At 36.7% G+C, this 23,883-nt stretch overlaps 1 long non-coding RNA gene across 7 annotated transcripts; it reads right to left on the reverse strand.

The window, feature by feature from the left end:
• Positions 1–9,211: 9,211 nt before the first annotated feature.
• Positions 9,212–22,751, reverse strand: LOC113286777. Of its 7 annotated transcripts, none has more exons than XR_003329510.1 (7): positions 22,506–22,751; positions 21,660–21,952; positions 21,242–21,373; positions 20,967–21,152; positions 20,718–20,775; positions 20,231–20,598; positions 18,675–19,723 (listed from the first exon to the last, which is right to left on the reverse strand). It is a non-coding gene; the product is annotated as an uncharacterized LOC113286777 (long non-coding RNA). The 7 variants fall into 7 exon arrangements; XR_003329511.1 differs by having other exon boundaries at positions 20,231–20,410; positions 20,515–20,775; XR_003329509.1 differs by lacking the exon at positions 20,718–20,775 and adding an exon at positions 20,776–20,876.
• Positions 22,752–23,883: the final 1,132 nt, after the last annotated feature.

Genomic DNA, 23,883 nt, shown 5'->3' on the forward strand with positions numbered 1-23,883 from the left:
TTGAAATCTTTGAACCCTGCCATTCCATTCCTCAATATTGGTTTCTAGACCTCTTTCATGATCATTATTGACACATTCGTTCATACTATGTTGTATAATCATGGCCCATGCTACACTTAGGCTGAGTCTTGTGGAGAAATTGTAGGTAACGATGGTATATAAAACCGTGGTCTAAATTAAAAAGTTTTTAATCCCCTTTCTCTCTGCTCGAAAACAGGTAACGTATACGAGGATTTCAAAATAGGTGAGAATTTAATCCTCACCCAAAATAGTGAAAAGCGAGAGACAATCCTCGCTTTTTCTTTTATTATAATAAAAAATCTAATAAAATATATTAATATCAGACTTTGGAACCACCTTTAGACTAAGACCTTTATATTATAATATGGCTGAGGAAACAATTCTCAACCATATTATAATTACCTCCCTTACCACTAGACTAAGACTTTTCTCCTACGTGATGTTTTGGCACTGTACAAGTACCCCTTACCTCCTCCACTAGACTTAGTCTTAGAACCAAGAAAATATTGGTTTTAAGGTTGAAAATGATAAACAAAATTGGTGTAGACATTTTTCAGTCTTAAAGTGATCTACTACTACCGAATCCACGCTATACATCTAGTCACACGTCCATTAAATCGCCTAAAATTTTCATGGGACATGGCCGGCAATGATTGTGGTTCAGTGAATCAACTTCATCCAAAATCACTCATCCTTGCATACTTGCATCAAAGTACGCATATTCCTTCACTCTAAAGGTTTTGCACAACGGAAGTCTTTACTTCTTTCTCTCTAACTCTTCATTCCCCCATAAGCATAAGAGGTTCTGTCATACATCAATAAATCTCACAAAATCAGCAAACAATCAACACAAAGGCATACTGCAACAAACCCATTTTATTGCGCTAAAGGAAGATTATGTCAAACAGTCCATCGCATAGACCAAACAGGCCCTCACCCTCTTGGTGATGCCTTATTCTCTCAATTATGAGACTACATGTCTACAAAACTATTTATATATAAGACTAGTGATTTTCCCACTCCTTAGGACTATTTATACATCAAACTCACTAGCCAAAACCGTGCAGAACACTTGCACTGTTCCATGTGTCCCATAAAGTAGTTTCCCTAACCGCCTACATTGATTTTCAACTGCTAACTTTTGTGTTGTCTAGCCAATTGACGCCACACCTGTTCTTGGTGGTTATGAACACTCCCACATGGTTATAAACTCCTTCTATAATTGTTCTACCTTGTCTCGAGTCATTGGCATGCTTGTGAAGCCCGTAATCAACTTATAACCGTCACTTGAGCTGTATTGCACAACTGTTGCGCTTTACTGAAGCCTTGATCCCTTGTTCAGCCGTCTCGGCCCTGCCAACTTTTTGCTCTAAGATAATGCACGTACCATCCTTGTGTTTCAATCATGAAGTCTAATTCCTTATACTCGTTCTAGTTACTCATGGCGTCATATGCTTCACTTAGCCAATTTTTCTTGACAATAGCAATGCAACTCTTGCATTACTAGCTTGTTTGCATTGTTCAAGCTTTGGACCTGCCTTGAACTAATGCATATACCAACTCTTGGTCTATTCTACCTTATTGCATCATCCTTTAGTTAGGGCCAACTCAATTCCATGGATATGCCTTAATGCCAACATCGCATGTTGCATCTTGTCACTTTGGCATGTCTTGTCTTTCTCTCAATGAAGCTTCATTGTGTCATCCAATAAGGTTCATTACTTAGCCAAATGTATTTACAATTTATCTCCACTCTTGCGCTTCATTGGCCCTGTAGGGTTATGCCATTCTTAGCAGTTGACAGTCTATGCAGTATCGCGCAATCATTATTGGACACTAACTTGGCCTGCAACTTTGTAACGCGCAATCATTGTGCGCCACTTGCCTGACCCGTAATAGACCTCCCCCACCTAATTGTTAAACGTCATCGTTGAACGTAACAAAGTATACTCGTTATACTTGTTCCCTGGCCTTGTACACTTCTGAGCCTATGTCAGAAATCAGCAAACTTGCTTGGCATTTTCCCTAGCAAAAACTTCTCTTCCTAGTACATATGCCATCACTTAGCTTACTTCCTTGTCATTGATCTTACTGACTTGTATTTTTGTGGTCACGTTGGCCTACGCTCCAACTCCCACTACAATCGCATATCAACACCCAAATGCAAACTGGAAATTCCTCTTTCCAATTATATGAATTAGGCTTGAATTTCGCTTGAATCATTTGCACCTAAGTGTACGCAAGAAATGATTCTTCCCAACTAATCACAATGATTGATTCCTTAGTCTTATGCCTTCACTTTCCGACTTTAGTTGCACCACGCAACATAACAGGACTTATACAAGACTCGGCCTCATTCTTTAATCATATATGCCTACGCCAAATCACTCCATGTCTTAAGGCATGCACCCTATGATTCGATACCATTCTTGGTAAGTGCCACAATCTATAGCCTTTGCTGCACTTTGTAAACTTCAGGACTTTCACTATATTTGGCCTCCAAATCATATTGCAAACTTCACCTTCTTGGACTTGCATCATCTGTATGCCAAAGAACTCGCACCTTGCTGTTCTTTTCATGTATTGTCGCAACATCATGGTTGAAATGCATGACTTTTGTATCCCACCGTCAGTTTGGGACAGGCATCTTCTTCACGCGCCTTCGAAACCAGCAATTTAAGCATCACTATTTTTCAAACTGTTACGCTTTAATGTGGCGGAAAAACAACATCATGTTCTTCCAAATTATGAGTTACTCTTAACTCATATACTTGATGGGCTTACATCTCCATTCTTGATTCGTTACTCTATGATATCGTTGCCAAATACTGCACTTCCACATAACTCTCAACAGCAAACTCGACTATGCCACCAACTCTATTCGCTTCTTTCACTTCCAGCGTCTTCTATTTCATATTTTGGCTGAATATGCTACGTAGCATCTTCCAGGCGAACTAGCTTTACTTTGAACGAAAGAGACAAGAAATCTCGTTTCAAATACCCTCATTCACTACTACCTTACATAGAGAGACTTCATTCCAACACCAAGGTCCACTCGACCCAAACTGAAAGTATACTCAAACTTGAGGAAATACTCGCGCCAACTGATTGCAACTTGTAAGACCTAACAAGCCTTGCAATATTGATTTCATCTTCACTTCTAAGCAACAAAGGAAGCAAGACATCACCTAATGTCCCCAATGTAGCAATTCACTTTGCCACATGCACTCTTCCAACTATCAACGTTCTTATGCAACTTCCATAACGAAGCACAATATAATTGACACTTAGTTGAATACTCCTTCAAACTGATGCTATCATGTTGCTTTATCTTTAATGAAGATTTATCCAAAAATGACCTCATGTCATTCTCATGCATCACCACTACTTTTTCCTTCCTTTCCCGCATCCATAGTTTGGCCTAACTTACACCTCCAACCGCATCATGCATCCTGTCCATGCCTAAATCTCAGTTGGCGCATGCTACTGTTGCATTCATGCTATGCCAATTAGCACCCAAATCTTGACACAAACTTGTGAACCTTTGCACAATTGGAACGTACTTAACTTGGTGATTCTAAGCATCACCATAGAGCTCAGCAAAATCATATCACTCAAAGAATTTCGCAGACAAATTCCCTTGGACAATCTTAACAAGGACACAATCCTTGCAAATGAGGCGCCACTTCCCACGTTCCATGAAGAAAGAATGCCACATTCTTCTTCAAACTTGGAACTCATTTTTACTGCCCATGCACAACCGGTTACTCTTGTCTTTCCCCTTCTCCAAAATCATCTTTGTAGCAATACTGAGTTGTAGTTGAAAAGAACATCCTCTTGTGCTTATGATCAAATACAGGTCTTTGGATACCCCTGTCCAAGCATATTGATCTCACTCATAAACCAGGTGCAAACACACTCTTTATGCGCATCTAGCATCAATGAATAACTCTTTGCAAACACAAGACCGTGGTTTATCGGTTTTTCCCTAACTTGCGCTTCTTTCTTCAGCCTTCCCATAAGCTTTATGTTAGATAAGAATGGGCCTTCCAATTCTCCTTTTATGGAATCACATTGCCACAAAAATGTTGATTCACAATCATACTTTGCATTACCACAAAGGTACATGCATTTAAGAGAGATAACTTTAATCTTCCATCAAAATGGCTACGATGAGACACCTTTAATTCTATCGCATATATATGTCCTACATCTTTTTTGCCACTGCAAAGGCCAACAACAATTTCGCATTAAGGAATTTTCGCAAAATTCCCATTACTACTTGTGATGTACTCGCTACTGATAACAATACGAAAATACGCATTCTAAATGCATAATCTTCGCATACTTGTGAGAAACATAGACTTAAACTTCTGAATCGAATCATAGAAGTCCGCATACTCCTTAGTTTTGTCATGCAATCACTTGAAAACCCGGTTTCCAATGATTCTTTCACGTTTGTCTAACACTTTGGGCAGGAATTTTGACAACTGTGTCATAAACTTTCATGGCCTGTTGCAACTTTAAACTTCAAAGTTCATTCCAATTAATATTTCCACACAAGATCAAATTCTTCTAGTCTCCATACTAAAGAAACCCAAAAATTCACCACTGAATTTGATAAACAAATGACACCAACTTGAGTAAAAGAGAGAAAAATCAAGAACAGTGTCCCCAAACACCGCTCTGATACCTGCTGTCACACGCCCATTAAATCTCCTAAAATTTTCATGGGACATGACAGACAACGATTGTGTTTCTGTGAATCAACTTCACCCAAAATCACTCAGCCTTGCATAATTGCATCAAAGTACGCATCTGCCTTCACTCTAAAGGCTTTGCACAACGAAAGTCTTTACTTATTTCTCTCTAACTCTTCATGCCCCCATAAACATAAGAGGTTATGTCATACATCAATTCCAATTGACAATATCACAACATCAGCAACACAATCAACAAAGGCATACTGCAACAAACCCATTTTATTGCACTAAAGGAAGATTACATCAAACAGTCCATCGCATGGACCAAACAGGCCATCACCCTCTTGGTGATGCCTTATTCTCTCAATTATGAGACTGCATGTCTACAAGACTCTTTCTATGTAAGACTACTGATTTTACAACTCCTTAGGACTATTTATACAGCAAACTCACTAGCCAAAACCGTGATGAACACTTGCACACACATGGAACAGCCATGTGTCCCATAAAGTAGTTTCCATAACCGCCTACATTGATTTTCAACTGCTAACTTTTGTGTTGTCTAGCCAATTGACGCCACACCTGTTCTTGGTGGTTATGAACACTCCCACATGGTTATAAACTCCTTCTATAACCGTTCTACATTGTCTCGCGTCATTGGCATGCTTGTGAAGCCCGTAACCAACTCCTAACTGTCACTTGAGCTGTATTGTACAACTGTTGCGCTTTACTGAATTTAGCCTTGATCCCTTGCTCAGCCGTCTTGGCCCTGCCAACTTTTTGCTCTAAGATAATGCACATACCATCCTCGTGATTCAATCATCAAGTCCAATTCCTTAAACTCGTTCTAGTTACTCATGGCGTCATATGCTTCGCTTAGCCAATTTTGCTTGACAATAGCAATGCAACTCTTGCATTACTAGCTTGTTTGCACTGTTCAATCTTTGGCCCTGCCTTGAATTAATGCATATACCAACTCTTGGTCTATTCTACCTTATTGCATCATCTTTGAGTTTGGGCCAACTCAATTCCATGGATATGCTTTAATGCCAACATCGCATGTTGCATCTTGTCACTTTGGCATTCTTTTATTTCTCTCAATGAAGCTTCATTGTGTTGGCCAATATGCTTCATCACTTAGCCAAATGTATCTACAATGTAGCTCCACTCTTGCACTTCATTGGCCCTGTTGGGTTATGCGATGCTTAGCACTTGACAGTCTATGCAGTATCGCGCAATCATTTTCGGACATTGACTTGGCCTGCAAATCTGTAACGTGCAATCATTTTGCGCCACTTTTCTGACCCCTAATACAGCTAATAAGTCCGAGATGGCGTGGTCCACTTTAGTCAGCTGGTGGTTCTTTCAGTTTTGTGTTTAAGAGGAGAGTGGAATGGATGAATATGTAGCTTACTTAACTACTCCATAGAGATGGTCGATGTGCTGCTGTTGCTGCCTTGGTGGAATGATCTTGACTGCTCACCATGCTCGGTTCATGCATCCCAACATGATGCCTATCCTCCTTGAATTCATTTGTCCAAGTACTTGTAGCAATTTCCACTCGTGCACTCCCCCTTTCATATCTCACGCATGCTGTGCTGTTTTAGGGACATATTTTATTCCTTTTTTTCGGATTCGAGCTAGTCATACAAAAATTGCAAGTGGCTGAGCCAGCCTATTGAAAAGATGTGCACTTGCATCCGTGCCCAGTTGGTTCATAAGCCTATTTTAGGTCCATTAGGAAAAAAGATTCTATATCTTATATTTGCATTTTTGCACCCCATAAAAAAAAAATTGTTTGCACCTATAACAAATTTTGCACCCTTCGTAATAAAATTTTTGGCTCCGCCCCTAATTGCAGCCACCTTGAAGAGAACACTGCTACAACCGCCGCCGACCACCACCACACTACTAGCACATCCCTCGGGTTACTGTCTTGGGACTTTGGAGAAAATCCTACTCCAAAACCAAAATTTGACTTCTTGTCCGTACACGATCAACATAGTCGATCAATGACAACAATAGTAAACATCTCTTACTGTACCATTCCTCGTCTTGGCAATATAGCCATATCATTGTCCCTAGAATGGGATAGCATTGTACAGTTAACTAGATTTGTGTTCGTGCTATGCACCTAGCATTTTTTTTTTTAACTTGGTGTATCGCGGGATTTCGTCCCGCCCCGTGGTTATGTATTTTTGATTTAGTGTAGTGGGATGAACACATTAAATAGGTGGAGAAAAAATAGGAAATATGATGGATTTTATTAAAATGTTTTCTTTTATTTTCGCATTATTTATTTTTCTCCATTTATTTTCACATAAAAAATATGAGTGAAATACGTGGGTTACTTTTTTTTTTCTTTTACGTATTAATTTGGAGAAAAGAATCCTAATATGATAGGTATTCGATTTCTAAATCAAATTTGGACTTCCATAAAAATGGAATTTGGATTTCCGTATAATTCCAAACACTAAATTTTTCTTTTGAGTTTGTAATTTTTAAATTTATTGTACGTTGCCTAGTGTCTTCACAAAGACGCTCGTTTCACAAATCTCAAAAAAAAAAAAAAAAAAATGTTTATATCCGCCTATTTAAGGTTAAAAACTGGTCTCTAGCACAGAGCTTGCGTTCCTACTTATCTTTCTCATTTGGGTCTGCTGGTTCACCCGGTGTGCCTAGGTTTTCAGGTTGTCATTCATTGTCATGATGCTCCGTTTGGAAAGCTTCTTCCGCATTCAATATCTTTCCAACACCACAAAGTTACAAAACTTCTTTGGACTCGTATGAAGTACATGAATCTAAACCAGGTTAAAACAAAAAAAAAATAGTGTCATGAATTCACCGTTCAATATACAGGGTATATTTGTAGTCAATTAGAGATAGAACAAGTGTGGGTTTCAGACTCAGTTCATTGTCTCCACATTTCATGACTATCTCTAAATGTCATGATATCTTTGGTAACTGCCATCAGAATGATTTAGTACGGAGAAACAAATCACAAAAATGTTACCATTCTTGATGTTCTTATTTCACGGTCGCAAGGAATGAAAGAAGTCTCTCTTTACTGCCAGCACTACTGATGGACTTATATTCAAGAATACGTATTCATGCTGAGAATGCGTAATTTCTCGCCATGTACCCCAAGTCCAGCCATCATGCAAAAAATGAAAGCAAGAAGCTTCCAAACATCAATGGCATTATTTCTCCTTTATAAGCGGTCAGTATTAAGACCACACTTTAAGTGGTGCTGTACAAGTCACGGTCGGTTTGTATCCGGTTGTAATTTTCATTTTCGGTCTTGTTTTAATCAATTCTTATTTCTTCAATAGAATGACTCTTTCACGATAAAAAGAAAAACACTTTCGAGTGAAGAAAGAACCAAATTCAGGACCACCACATTACGCAGTTTTAGTTCTTCCTCAGGTTTGAAAGGTACGGCCATCAATAGTTCTACTGATATGACCGTTTATTTAACATGGAACATACATTTAAGAAATCATCCAACTTTGTACTCAATTTATTTGATTAATTATATGTAGTATCTCTACACAGCTTTTATAGCAATAGTACTCTTGGATTCATTCACGCGTACATCGAGAAGTGTTTAATCCTGTTTGAGTAGCCGAGAAGGAAACCCTACCGTAATCGTACGCAGGTAGTTGATAAAAGCTGTTAGAAATTGGACATCTCCATTGGCGGGGTTCTCGAGAGTCACTAACCATTTTACCAAACAGAATCCCTCACCTGTCGGAGTAACAGAGACCAACTTGAGCTCAAAATTCATCGCGTCTCCCTCCACAATCCAAGTGATTTCTCTACGTTTGTTGTTCACGGATACCATCCTTTCCTTGGCTGTGATAAAATGACCATCTGTTCATGAAAAACAAAAATATGTAAAACACGTGCATCTTTATGTGGAAATGGAAGAATTTAAATATGATAAGTTCCCCGTAGGACAATGGATTATAAAATTATGTATGTGTGCCGTATATATAAAGTTACTGAATACCGAGATTATATTTCCAGAGCCTGACGCTGCCAACATTAGGTCCTTATCCTTCAATAACATGAATGCTCTCATACATCTCGGGAAAGAGATTTTTGAGCTCAGTTATGTTGTTCTTGAATAACCCATAAAACACATCAGCGGAACACTTGATTTCAGCTTCGAACCCTCGCGCAGGAGCCATGGCCCTACTATGAATAGCGATATATCTAGCAAGTGAAGGTCACAAATCACAAGTAGTTAAGTGAATGAATTGTCTGGCCGGTCTATGTATATATAGAAGATTAATGCCGTGCACATAATAATTAATATCAACTGCAAAACCTAACTTGTGCGTTTATCAGAAAGGAAGCATAAACTTAAGTGGAAATGTGGGCTCTCTTATACCTCATTGTTCTTGGAAGAAAGCCAAAACATATGCGGCTCCAGTCACAATCTTATAATCTTGGTAATGGAAACAAAAAGAAAAATCCATCGAAAATGCTCCATTGCCAAACTATTTAAAGTTTCCCCGGACAGATATTGGTTTCCATACTGCCTCACCTTTTAAGGAAAAAAGTTCAAATCTATTTAAGGAAAAAGAAGAAATGAGATTCAAGAAAAGATCGACTTTTCGAAATAATATTAAATGAAAAGCCTCATTTGTGCATTCATCATGGTTATACACTCTGCTTGCACTAAGCTAATGTCTCTTAATTATTTCCAGATTTAGCAAGTGGAAATGTTGGCGCTTTTGCCTGAATGGTTCTTAAAAGGTATCTGGTCTTTGTAAGGAATATAAATAAAACCATAAAAAGTGTCGAAGTGTTGCAGTGGAAAATACACCCAAAGTAAAGAGGCAAAGAGAGGTTTCTATTAGTCAGGATAATAGGGATACATGGATACAATTTCCTCTATATACATGTAAATGTAAAGGTAAACTCTAGCTAATTAGATGGACCGTACATCCATGGGACGTAGGCCCTGTAAAACTCCCCCTTATGCGGTTCAATAACAAAACTTTATACATAGTACTTCACATATAGTGCTTTGATTCAAGTGTCGTTCTCTCCTTGATGACTTGTGCCGAAATCAATTGCCTTACTAAAATTTTGACAAGGAAATACCCAGTGGGATAAAAACTTGGTACAACTCTTCACATGTAGTACTTCACATGTTGTCTCATACTTTACATGTAGTTCATCACATGCAATACGATCTTCAAAGATCGATGAGTCTATGTTAATTGTCTCGTTAAAACTTCGTCAGGCTAACCCAGAGGGACAAAACCTGAACTAAAGAAAAATAGTACAATATTAAGCAAACTTAAAACATAGTTGGACTCGAATATGTTGCATCATTAAAACCTTGACAAGGAAAACCCAGTGGGATAAAACCTCGACGAAAGGAAAAGAGTACAATGTGACAGATGCAAGTAAAGGTGATCTGTTGCTGATGATCACTTTGTTCCATTGAAGTTGACTAGTTGCTTGACAACTCTAAAGGCCTCGTGGAAAACACAATAGCCTTGGCTTGGAAATTACATTCCCGGTGTTTGTTGTTGTCGCATTAAAAACCTTGCCGAGGAACAAACACATGTGGGAAAAAGCAACCTCGATGAAGGAAAATAGTTCAATACACTAATAGATGCTCTCCCTGATGTCAGACAATTCTTATTAGTCTAATGCAGTCAAAAAGAGTTTATCACACTTTACCTTGGTGAGTTAGATGCTTATAAGACCATGTTGTTGATTCTGGAAGTTACGTTGCTAAACAGACTATCGCGTTTCATTTCTTTGATTCAGATATTTTCAATAATATCAACGTGATTTTTATGCCTTCAACGTTCAATATACTTGATGTTTTAGTATTGTCTCGCTGAAAACCTCGTGGAGTAACAAAACCCTTTGGGAAAAACTATTCTCGATCGAAGGGAAAACGAGTACAACACGGCTTCAATTTCGAAGTAAAATATGTCGACATCATATCCTTGGATCCTCCCCCTGATGTCGGCATCTCCCCCTGATTACTTTTAGAGTTGTTCCAGATAGTTCCTTTAGTCATGTATTTTTCGAAACTGAATATTGGTAATGACTTAGAAAGTAGTATACAATATCTCCCCTGATTACTTTCATCCGGGAAGAGATTATTGTTCCTTCATAATCAACAAATTTTGGATTTCACTTTCATTAGCATTCCTTTTTATGTCTTTGCAGGAATAAAAAAAATTTATGTCAATGGTTACTTTTAAGTACATGATTACATTCATTATACATTCATTATACTTTTAAGTACATGACTTACTTGTCTATCCCCTCCAAATCAAATAGCCACTTAGACGGGTATACAACATCCACCTGATTGATTCAATCTATAACTGAATGTTTTATCTAACTGTAAACGCACTCCGTCATTTAGAGTCACTTGATTTGGGAAACAAAATGCTATCAATTACTTTTGTAAATATCTACTATCTCTTGATTCATTCAGAGATACCTAACAACCACATACATATGCTGCATTCCAAGTCCTTTTGAAATTACCAAGCTAACTAAGTAGCGGAATGTTATAACGTTTATTACAAGAGAACAATTCCAGGGCTTTGTGAGAAACCTCGCACCACAAGGCGAGTCTTTATACTATAAGATTGCTTTCTTCTCACTATGCTTTGTGACAATTTAATCATGTATGTCCCATAGGCTTTAAACTTGGTTGGTTAGCACTACCACACCAAATACTTGTATATTTGTCAAAGAATCAAGTTCTACCTAGATTGTGTAGGCCAAATATGCTCTTTGTTGATATTCAAACAATAAGAAGCATGGTTCGATCTCATCGTCTTCAATTTTCTTGAGCAACTATATATGAAAATAATAATCAGTAATATGATCGCATGATCTTTCCATTGACTCGTATGTGTTCTCATAATCCTTTTGGATTTCATTGTTATCTGGAATCATTAGACTTCGGAGTGTCCTCCAGTTTGATTCATGGACATAATCAGAGAAGATATAATGAGATGATTTAATTAATCCGGTGCGGCTCGATGATTTAATTAGGTTATGCCTTACTCATTTAATTAATGATACAAATTAGGTTGTGCCTTACTCATTTACATCCTTTCTGTGTGAGTATTGATCCGGTGCGGCTACGATGTGGAAGTATGTGTCCCTTCTTTAAATGATGACACGTCGCATAAAGTAAGAAAAAGTTTGGAAAACAGTTTTATTATTTAACTATTTTTCTTCTTTCTTTCTATAACTTCCTACTTTTTCTCAAAAAGTGAAATAGTTACGGGGATTTGGAGGGGGCGGGTTTTTTAGTTAAATAGGTGTCAAAAAATGAAGAGAGGCCCCATATAGAATAGATGTAGCCCGACCATATCGTATATGGGGAGGTATTGATCGAACCTGGTGGTCTCTCCATCTTCCATGGTGGATCCATGTCCTTAACTACACTTCCACCAAGTGTAGTTTCAACACCTTAGTCTATGGTGTATTCCATACTGAGGATTTCTAACTATTAGAGAATTGCTTAGTTGAACCCACTAGCGTTGGTATGTCAAGTTAGTTGTTAATTTTAGTTGCCAAAATGCATCTTGATTTAGTATACTAAAGATAGTTTCGGACTAGATTAAATCTAAGAAGTAGAATCGAAGCTATCCTTGAAGCATGAAGTTTGAAGACTACAAGAAGACATCCACGAGGACTTCATCAACAAATGTATGTGGTAATTGATTTCATTTGTATTTTTTCAATTCTATCTTTCTAATATATCCAAACAAATGCTCACCCTATGGAACAATTCCTATGACGGTATATGTACTTTTTTGTATACAAACTCGAGTTTATTTGAACCACGACTTTTGTGAAAATAACTTTTATCCCTAGAAAGGTTGTTATTCTATAGTGGATGTTATGAATCCAACGAGCCAAGAATCACTCAATTCCGAGTTATAACGATGAAGTTATGAGTGATTTATTAAAGTGATAGTTATAAGTGTTGTTGTAACTGTTACAGTTCGTTAGTAGGAAACAATCCATGGACTGTTTGCAACGGTTCACGGACTTGGGCCCAATTATGTGACTAGAAGTCTTTTTTAGTCAAGTTGGTGATGTTTCCTTATCTAGGCAAGATGTCTATTAATCCAAACATATTTGATTACCATATTAAAGTGTTTGTGATAACTTCTAATTCCTGCCTAAGTTAAAATGTGATTTATTCACGTAAATAGAATATTTGCTAATTAATTATTTATTTAGTTATTTTGGCATGAGTTGTAACTTAGAAAATACTCCCAAAATTAGGAGAGTCTTGAAAAAAGAAAATATAATTTCTTAGCTTTCAAGCTATTGTTCACTATAAATAAAGGGTTAGAGAGTGCTACACGTTTTTATCCCTTTTGGAAAATTGGTGTAAGCTTCATAAGGTTGTTTTCCATGTCTTATGTTCTTCGGGAACGAAAGTGAGATAAAAGTCTTTGTATTGGGGATCACAAAGCCGAGTTGGATTTAATCTTCGTGATTGATTATACAACTTGTAATCTAGGTTTTTCACCTCTTGTCTATTATAATGTTTTCTCTTCTGATATAAAACCATTCAAGAGTTGTTGATCATAAACCCTAACTTTTGATAGATTTCAGTTTCCGATTGTATACCAACAATTGTTAGTCGAAATTGGCGACTAGAAAGAAAACTTCGATTAAGGTATCTCGTAAAAATCCTTAAGAAGTTTTTAAACAATATATCTCTAGATGTATTCTAGTTGTTCTTGTTGTCTCTTCCTATTTTTGAAGAGTATAATAATCCCTAATCTACAAGTTTGTTTTGATATTACTTTTACCTAGTAATTGTTTTTCTCAAAACAAACACGAGATTTCCAAAACCTTGATTCACACCTAAATGGAAATCGATTCGGTGTTTTGTGAAAACAAAAGATCGAAAAGTATCAATCGTGTTGGTGCATCTTCTAAAGAGAACTAATGTTCTGCTAGAAGATTTATGAGAATAATTCCTAAAGAGAATCGGTGTTCTGCTAGGAGTTCTATAAGTGCTTGAATACAGCTGAAGCAGGTATTACATCTAGTCCGAATAGGTAGTAGGAAATTGGTGTAACAGCTTTTAATCAGTTTGTGTTTATTCTGGACTAGGTCCCGGGGTTTTCTGCATTTGCGGTTTCCTCGTTAAAAAAAATTCTGGTGTTTTTGCTATTTCTTTTCCGAATTATATTTGGTTATATAATTGAAATATCACAGGTTGTGTGTAAGTTCAATCAATTGTGAATCCGACCTTTGGGTTGTTGATTAAATTGGTTGACACTTGGATATTGGTTTTTGATACCGTCCAAGTTATTTCTTATATTCAATTGGGCTCGCAAATTCTTGTTTGTTTGATTACGGAATGAATTGAGAAATTGATATATAAATCTTTGATATACTTCTCTTAAGATTGAGTCTGACTGCCTAGTTGATTCTCTTGAAAGTATATTGGAGTTAGTCCATAAAGATTTCCAAATGAATTATTGGGTGTTCTTTTCAGACCCCCACTTTTTCAATTGGTATCAGAGCAGGCAAACACACTAAGACCTCATAAGTTTGTAGCAATCTGATTCTATGGACAGAAGTGATCTCTCTATACACGTACCGCCAGCCTTCGATGGCATGCACTATTTATCGTGGAAAATTGCTAGCGTGCTTTTATTCAAGCGCGAGATTTTCAATCATGGGTTCGTATTGTTAATGGCTATAATCCTCCATTAGTTACAGTAAATGGTGTAACTAGGATACTGGTGATTACGATGATCTTGAGATTCTTGCTGCAAAGAAAAATTCTGATGGATTAAATGCTATCATCCATGCCATTATCCCAGATCTTCGGCATCACGTGACTACGTGCAATAAGTCTAGAGATGCGTGGGATATCTTAGAGACCGTATTTGAAGGGAATGTCACAGAGAACGAAGCAAGGTTTCAAAACCTAGCATCTGACTGGGAAAACCTTCGCATGTATGATGATGAAACCTTTGATGAGTTTAACCAAAGACTTTCTCAAATAGTTAACTCCTCATATTTATTAGGAAGAACTATTCCGGAGAAAGTTATTGTGTGCAAAATTCTCAAGTATCTACCATCAAGATACGAGTCTAAAAAACATGTCATTGAAGAAGAAAATGATCTTTCTATACTCTCCAGAAATATTCTTGTTGGAAAGTTAAAGATCTTTGAAAATAAACACCGGTATGGAGAAGAGGTGATATCTTTTAAAGCTGCAAACAATTTAGAAAAATCTGGATCCTCTAAGGATAAATCTGGTAATTCTGCATATGCTAAGGATGTTTCTCCACGAAAATTTAGAAAAATCTTCCTAAGGATGTTTCTGAATCCTATAAGGATAAATCTGGTTCTCCAGAAACTAAGGATGTTTCTCCACGACAATTTAGAAAAATCTTGAGAGACAGGAAAAAAAGTTTTTCTAAAGATGCAACATCTCCTAATGATGATGTACAATGCTTTAACTGTCGTGGTTTCGGGCACCTTTCTTCAGTATGTCCTAGCTGGAGCCATAGACAATCGGCATATGCAGCATCTTTGACTACTTTTGATGATGGACCCGAATATTATGATCACAAAGAGTACGTATGATAGGTTGCATTAGCTTCTGGAAAAATTCTTTCGGATAGTGATTCTGATTCTGACGAAGAAGTGTTCCATGTAGATCCATTTGCTAATAATCTTCTTAAGGAATGTCATCAGAAACTCTCGGAGGCTGAAAGAACCATTTTCAGTGAGAAAGTGAAATATGACAGACTTCGTAGTCGGAATAAACACTTGCAAGACCAACTTAATTCTATTGGTGCAAGAGATTATCTCAACGAAATACGAATTCTTAAAGAAGAAATTGCCGGAAGTCTATATCGGGAAATTACTCTTCAAGCGAAGCTAGATAACTTGGATAACATTGAGATGAATTTGTTATTTGATTCGGAACGATAAAATCTCAAAGTTCAATGTGAATCATCCAAGAATGATCTAGTTATTGCGCTCGAAAATTTCAAAAGGTTGGAAGAAGAAAACTCAAGCTTAAAAAAGAGTTTTCTATAAATAACAGCTCGGAAAAATAACCTCGATATTGGGAGCATGTAGAATTCATCGTGATACATGAGGATTGGGCTATGAAGGAATAGACGCTTCTGGAATTTGCAAAGAGGTAAAATTTGTCAGAGCGAAAGATTCTTATAAACCAAAACCTTCCATGGTTGACAGTGAAGTATCTCTACCTTCCATGGATGAAAATAGAAAAATATGTCAAGCTCCAAAGCAAGCACATACACATTCAGGTAACACTAAACATAATTTTTTTCCATTCTACTAAACATTGCTTTTATTGTGGAAAACCAAGTCACTTGCAAAGGAATTGCTGATTTCTTAAACTAGATAAAACCAGATCTGATTTTGTTAAGATGACAAGATCTGATGTTCCAAACTGGAGAAAAACTGAGTCTCATAATATCAGTTCTTCCAGTATTCCCCCCAAGAAGTTCCATAATTATATTGGGGAGAAAAAGAAATACTTTGCTCCAAAAGCTACTCAGAAATGGGTACCAAAGAAAATCAATAAAGCAACGAGTGCTATTAAGATAGATCTCCCAGAAAAGAGTTCGACAAAGGATAACATCTTAAAAAGGTATGAAACAGTTATTGAAAGTTTCAAGGAAGTTTTTAAATTCCTAGAGTCTATGCAAGATTTTGTTTTGAATACCTGTGATGAGCAAGATTTTGTTCACCTCAACACAACCTGATTGTTTTGGAAGTGCATCCTCACCACGAAGCCCCGGTAAATGCGGTGAGGATTGCAAAAGAAATGGGGCGTACATATTATATTGGGTAATTTTTGAATATGTGAAAAAAATTTATTGTTTGGAGCTGAGTTTAACTCGCTTACATATTTCTAGAAATATGTGTTGATAAGCTTTCTCTTTAACCAAGTTCATCTTTACTCGTGACGAAAGTCATGTTGATTATTTCAATAACTTGAAAATCGCTTTGATGAAAAATAGCTTGTGAATAAAAATATATAACATCCTCTAAGAAAGTTTCAATGATTGAAATGAGAGTTTAGAACATGTAACCATGTTTGGATATAAACATGGTGTGTTCTCAGATTTGTGTAAAAGTCCAAAATCGGGAAACTAAAGTATGCTTATCCGTACGTGTACTGGCGGTTGTTGGAAATCCGGGTACGCATACTGGAGGAAAGTTTACGTCCGTGAATATCTAATCTCGGGTTCTAGGAGTGTTCAGCAAAGTTTATGTGGGTTGTCAAAGCTAGGTGGATTAGCATGTAAGGTTACCAAAATTTTATGGGGGTTACCAAATTCTCATAAAGAAAACTACAAATACGAAAATAAAAAATACATCAAATGTAGTCCTAGAGTTAACAATCTTAATTTTTTTCTGATAATTTTTGGTTATGCGGGGATTTATGGCAGTCGGCCTTTTCTTTCAAGCTATGGCATGCAATCAGTTGTATTAAGATGTAAAATACATCTATTCTCTTGATTCATGCACCGGATTCGACAGGAAAAAAAGTAACATGCAGCTTCAAATAAAATAAAAATAAATAAGTATTACTTCTGTTGGTTGAGAATCTCTAACGGTTGTAGTTCTTATTCAAGAGATGAAGAAAGGTGTGTAGGATGATTCAGCGGTGGAAAAAGTTTATGTTTAAATCTAGAAGGATTATTTGTATTTAAGTTTACGTTTCTGTTGGTCCTTATATTGTTTCCAATAGATCTTTTTGTTTCACCCTTTCTATTTGGTTTATCTCGATCTCAAATCTTCCTTGTAGGATTAGTGAAGATTTTTTTTCTTTGTAAAATATTGTTGCACAAGTCTGATAGATTTTAATGCGACATAGAAGGAATTGTTGAGTAACAGAGAGAGTCTCAACCTCCTAACAATCCTGCATGTTTCATTGTGAAATTGTTCAATTTGTTTTTTACTGGTTGCCATGTTTGAATTTCTTTACGATTGTTTATGATCGTAGTAGTGGTATGTAATACTTGGTGGTATTGTATTAGAGGTTTTTATATACATTATTAGATTTCCCTTTTCAGCTGGATTTAGTTTCCTAACATAGTCAGGTTTTTGAATTATAAATCTCACCTCCTGAATACGAACACCAAAATTTTGGCTTTAACAGTTTCAGTTCCAAAAAGAATTTGGTTTCCTTTTTTTTCCCTGTTTTCCTGAACTACTTATACATTGCCAAGTGTCCTCACCAGAACGCTCGTTCCACAAAACTCAAAAAAAACTTATTTTTGCCGATACGAATCGAGGGATTCCTCACTGTTTAACGTGGGAGCTTTATTTTTATGGGAAAGGTTCATCCTAGTTCATCATTAGCCAAAACAAAAAATAAAAATCAGGGCACATCAACCTATATATAAGATATACATTCATTTGATTTATTTTTAAACGAAATATCGGCAGTAAAGTTACCCTGGAAAGCCAACCTCATCAAAGTCTAGGGACGGGTGGAGAATGTCTCGTACAAGACCTGTAGATAGCCAAGTGCTACAGCAGAAAATCCATTAATTAATACTCGATTATTCAATCTCTCTTAAATAATATTTTTATCCGGTCCCAAGTCGGGGACAATGTGCCAAATTGATAATTCGCTAAAATTATTAAATGATACATTCTTTTATTACCTATGTAGTCCCCATACACTACACCAAAAACAGCCGATTTGGGACGCATATACTTTAACCAACACCTATATCCGTTGGTAACATGGCATAGCAAATTTGTGTGCAACGCCAAAATCCGATGGGCAAATTAATTTGTGCAACGTATATAAAGGTTACTCCATCGCTTTAGCAACGTTTAGGTTTGCAATTTGATCAACGGATTGTTAAATTTGTGCAACGGAAAATTAATTTAGGCAATGTACTGCCCTAACGTAAGCAACACTTATATACGTTGCAAACATTTTTACAGGTAAAATTAAAAAAATCCATCAGAGTTCTGCACCTAAATGGTATATTCAGGTTCATGGTCTTTAGTTAATTCACTGAATAACCCACAGACAGGGCATGCAAGCTGCCAAAGAATAACCCCATGCCTATGCAAACTGCGAAGTGTACATAAGAATGTATAACACCAAGGAAGAAGGGCTCCATTGGTTAAAAATTCTAATTGGTCGCCCATAAATGCAGAACACTTGCAAGCTACAGCCACTTCGTGGTTACCAAAAGCTAACTAGACTCGAGCCAGTAGTCCATCTTCTAAACTCCGTCTGACAACAAACCATTCTCCATCGTCATTGCTGCACCATGAACCAACTTCTAATTTATGTCCGCCTGAGATTCTTCTTCGCTTTGCTGCAAACAACTCGAACACAGCACCATTACTCAGCCTGTCCATTTGTTGCCCTCCAGAATCTCATCACTGCTAACTACACTGACTGCCAATTTCTATTCCACTTAGTCTTCTGATTCACGACTAGAGCACCAGCTCCGGCAGTACAACTCCATATCCCACTGATTCTTGTTGACTCAGGTCACGACGCCACTTTCACAATTTCAATCCTTCTGAATCTTTTTCTCTGACTCCATTCTCCATCTCATGGCCTTCTTCCACTGTCACAACAGCTCAACTAATAAGAAACGACAACCTTCAATCCAACAACAGCGCCTTTCTAGTTTGAAACCACAGCTCCGTTTCTTTCTCATTCTCTTCCATTCACAATCTTGCTTTACTCCATTGGCAGTTGCAACCATCTTCCATCGCAATCGACCGACGCCGCAGAAACTTCATTCAACACTTATATCACCACCAGCTGTTTATTTCCAGCAACTGTCAGCAGCTCCTCTCCGTTCACAATCCTGATGCTTCTTAACATACCATTGTGCAGTTGAATTTACAATCTAGATAAAGAAGTTTAAGAGCATCAGCCACACTACTGTATTCCAGACTGATGTAATTGAGAGATTCCACCACTTCTGTACCTGATTGTACGAGAGAATTAAGTAAAACACATTTTTAAAGCCAGCAAAAGAGAACTTAATGAATCAAGGCTGTGTTTGGCACTTAGGATAAAACAACTAGGGAAGAAATTTATGTACTTTATGTAAGATTACCATAAGATGAATCAACAGAGACGTTGTATTTTGTTTAACCACACCTTTTTAGCTTCCTTAGATTAGGGAAGGTTTAATAATCCAACTAGGATAGAAATTTCTAGCCGAACTCGACCTACAAGAATTGGAAGTTATCACCCCCAGGGTTGAACAATCCCTGTTACTGAATGGCAAGTTGTAATCGTCTGACACCAAATAAAGCTTGTTTGAACAGTTGAAAAATGTTTTTATAGAAATACCAAGACAGGCATCCCCCAGAAAGGTGACCCACCATACGATTTATTATATATATACATGTGTAAATTCTTACCAAATCATCAGTTATTATTTATATGCAGATACATCTAATACGGATATCGCATAAGTGAAGTTTACCTCGTCGCTTGATGACACAGGAGCTCGGGGTGCAATGCACTTCTCTTTGGCAGCATGTAATTTGCTAATAAGGTTAGGTAGGACGGAAGAAAGTCCTGGGACAAAACCAAGCACCCAGATCAACTCATTCTCAATCCATTCAAGAAGCTGGTTATTGCAAAAAAAGATGGTAAACGCTGTCTGCATTCAAGAGAACAAAGAGAACTCTTAATTGAGAAACCAAGTAAAAGAGTTGTTCATAGCACAAAGTCAAATAAACTAAAAGATAACACAAACTAAAAGACCACTGCAGCTTCCTTCTTGGTCTCAAACTCGGCATGCTGGAGAAGATGCAATACAGGTCCAATGATATTAGCTTCAATAGCATCCTGTTCCATATACATATGTCAATTTAATTATCTGATCAACATTTCCATATACATCTGATCAACATTTCCGGCAGTGATATTTGAGATGGCCCAACATGTTTCTCTCTTAATGTTCTTACTGTAATTTTGAGTCAGAAGTTGATGGAAACAAGAAAGCACTTGGTAGTCAATCAACACCTGAAAACATTAACAGAGATTTGTCCTTAGAGATATGCGACAGTGCCCAGCAAGCATCTGTAAGAATTTCTTCATCACTGAGTGTATAAGGTGCTGAAGAACTGGCAAAGCAAAATACAAGTAATAATTATTGGAAAGAAACCTGGTACTAAGTTAAGACAAGAAAAAAACTCAACAACTCCCCCCCTCACCTGCTCAAATGATACTGCTGGCTCGTCACGACATAAGTTGGATAAAGTCTACGTAGCAGTCCTCAATATAGATTCTTTTGAGTGCTTACAAAACTGAGATAGCAGTGGCACCATTGCACCCTGAGAAAGAACATAATCTCTACAGGCTGGCGAGTCACCAGCGATATTCCCCAAAGTCCACAGAGCCTGTTGATTAGAAATAAAACAAAAACAAAAGTTACATCCACTGACTAAGAAGTAAGTTTATAGGACAAAGATAGGACATTGGTGTAGACCTGTTCACGAACATCAGCATTTCCAGAGCTAAGAAGTTGCACAAGCTTTGGAACAACACTATGTTGAATCACAACTCGTGTATGCTCTGATGTGCTTGCTGCGATATTCGTCAAAGCCCACGCTGCCTCAAACTGCTCACAGCAAATACATAAGCTGTAATTGAGGTTAAACAAAAAAAAATTGCAGCTTAAACTAATTTAGTTAAAGAGGAAAAGCATGAAGTATTTCATAGCTGGAGTTGAGGAAAATCGTTCCTTGCTAGAAATTCTACGAATCGTAGGACAACACCGTCTTTAATTACCTTATGAATCGGTAGGTCACGCTCTATATAGATATGTGATCACAATTGAGTGAGTAAAAATAAAAAAAAAAAAGTTTAATAGATACTTATATAAAATTAGTCTTAGAGTTGCATACCAAGAGATACAAGCTTCCTGAATTTAGTGGTCGACTCCAACTGTGCTTCTGGATAAACAGACCATAATTCTCCCACCATTTCCCGAATTATAAATGAACTCCATTAAACATACAAAACTGCAGAAACTAATAAAGAAAGTAGAAAGATGCATTGTCTATCTAATCTTCCTACAGCCGAGAAACACCAGAAAAAGAAATATGTAGGATTCACCAGTGAATTAAGAAATCTTCCTTGGTCAATATACCAAAAAAAGATGTCTGTTAGATCTTCTCCCTTTTCCTCCGACTTGACCCTTGCATCAAAACACAAACCATACTTTAGAATTTTTCATCTGACAACAACATAGACAACAATGATAACTACAACAACTGCTAAAACTTCTCCTTTCAGATGAATGAACTCCTAAAACAACAACAGTTGACTTCAAATCCACCTCAAAGCCATAAACCCCAAATCCACCTCAAATCCATAAACCCAAACTCTGTATGTAATCCACTCACTTTTATATGAGACTTTACATAAAACCAACATCAACAAATCATTAAATTGAAAGCAAAACACACCCATGCCTCAAAACTTTACATAATACCAAAAAAAAAAATCTTTATAGCAAAACTTGAAAGTAAGACCCCTTACTTCAAAACACCAAATTAACTTCAATAAAACACACTAAACTGAAATCTAAATACACCCCATGCTTTAAATTTTCATAATGTAAAAAAAGAACACCAAAAACTATACATGCAGCAAGACTCCAATTTCACAGAGTTAGGTCAAACAACAGATCAAAATATAACCAACAAAATCAAAATTAAACATCAGTAGTAGCAGATAATGGTTTATACCTGATGATAATCAACAAAGAAATCAACTATTAGATGAATTGATTTTGGATTTCAGGAACAAAATTATTTTCTAGGTTTAGGAATTTTTAAGATTTTTAGAGCATAGATCGAGATTTCTGGGTTTACTGAATGAAAAGTTTTGATTTGGTCAGTAAGGAGAAAGAGATCTATGGGTTTTGATTGTAAGAGAAAAATTGCGTTTGATCCGGGTTTTTTCTTCGCAAGAAAAACTCTCTGAAACTAAGAGAGAGAGAGAGAGAGAGAGAGAGAGAGAGAGAGTAAAAGATAAGGATGATTTTAAGATCTTGTAAAAGAGTAATAATAAGAAAAAAAATATCCGAGATTAAAAAGACACGACTACTAAAGGCCCATTGAAATATCTGATATTACGTAAATACCATTGAAGTACAACGTTTTTACACGTTAGGGAAACGTTGCTCTGTTAATTTTATTTAATACACCGATATTAGTTATTTTGCGCAACGTATTTTTGGGTGCGCAACGGATACTGGCGTTGCGCAAGGTACAACGTCAATATCCATTGCACACCTCCGAAATTGATATGTTGCAAAATACAGGATATGGTGTAGTGATATGAAATATAAATTAATAGTTCATTATATTTATTCATTACATTAATGATTTATGAAGATTTTTTGTAAAATAACTTAATTTTTTTCTGTTAAATCAATATCGAATTGAATTTCATCCCTAATTTTTCTTATTATCTTCAGAATTTTCGGTGTTGTTTTCTCATAACTCAGCAAGAAATTATTTAATGTGATTGTCGTTTTAACGACCTCGTTTCGTGAAGGGGGATCTATTGTCGAACCTTCATCATCTTTGTAGCGCTCCCGAAGCTAGCAGCTGACTAATCCAAGAGATTAACTAAATAAAAAGGCACTAAGAATCTAAATCAAATATTTAAACATTCAATTAAGAAATCTGCTACAAAACTTAACCCAAAACTAACCCCTCTTAGAAATATATATATATATATATATATACAAGAACTTGTATCAAATGATACATATACAGTAGTCATTTGGTTTACAAATATAACATGCAATATAATAAACATGGTCGAAGTTAACCAACTAACAGACTCAACTCCTCGAAGCTTCCGCTGCGCAACTCTGATCTGTCTCTGAAACTGAAAGTGAAAATGGGTGAGCACGTCATCCCTAAAAGGGATGCCCAGTAGAAATAACATTTAAATTTCAATAAATCATGACAAGACTTGGAAAACATGTAACATTAAAAAATGACCAAGTCACTGAAATAAACAAAAATGTATATGTAAAAACTCCTTCTTCAAACAATGTATAATATGCTTGTAAATTCCAAACCGGCAATTCACACCTAATAGCTATTGATA

Source organism: Papaver somniferum, chromosome 6 (assembly GCF_003573695.1).
Source record: "Papaver somniferum cultivar HN1 chromosome 6, ASM357369v1, whole genome shotgun sequence".
Lineage (NCBI taxonomy): Eukaryota > Viridiplantae > Streptophyta > Magnoliopsida > Ranunculales > Papaveraceae > Papaver > Papaver somniferum.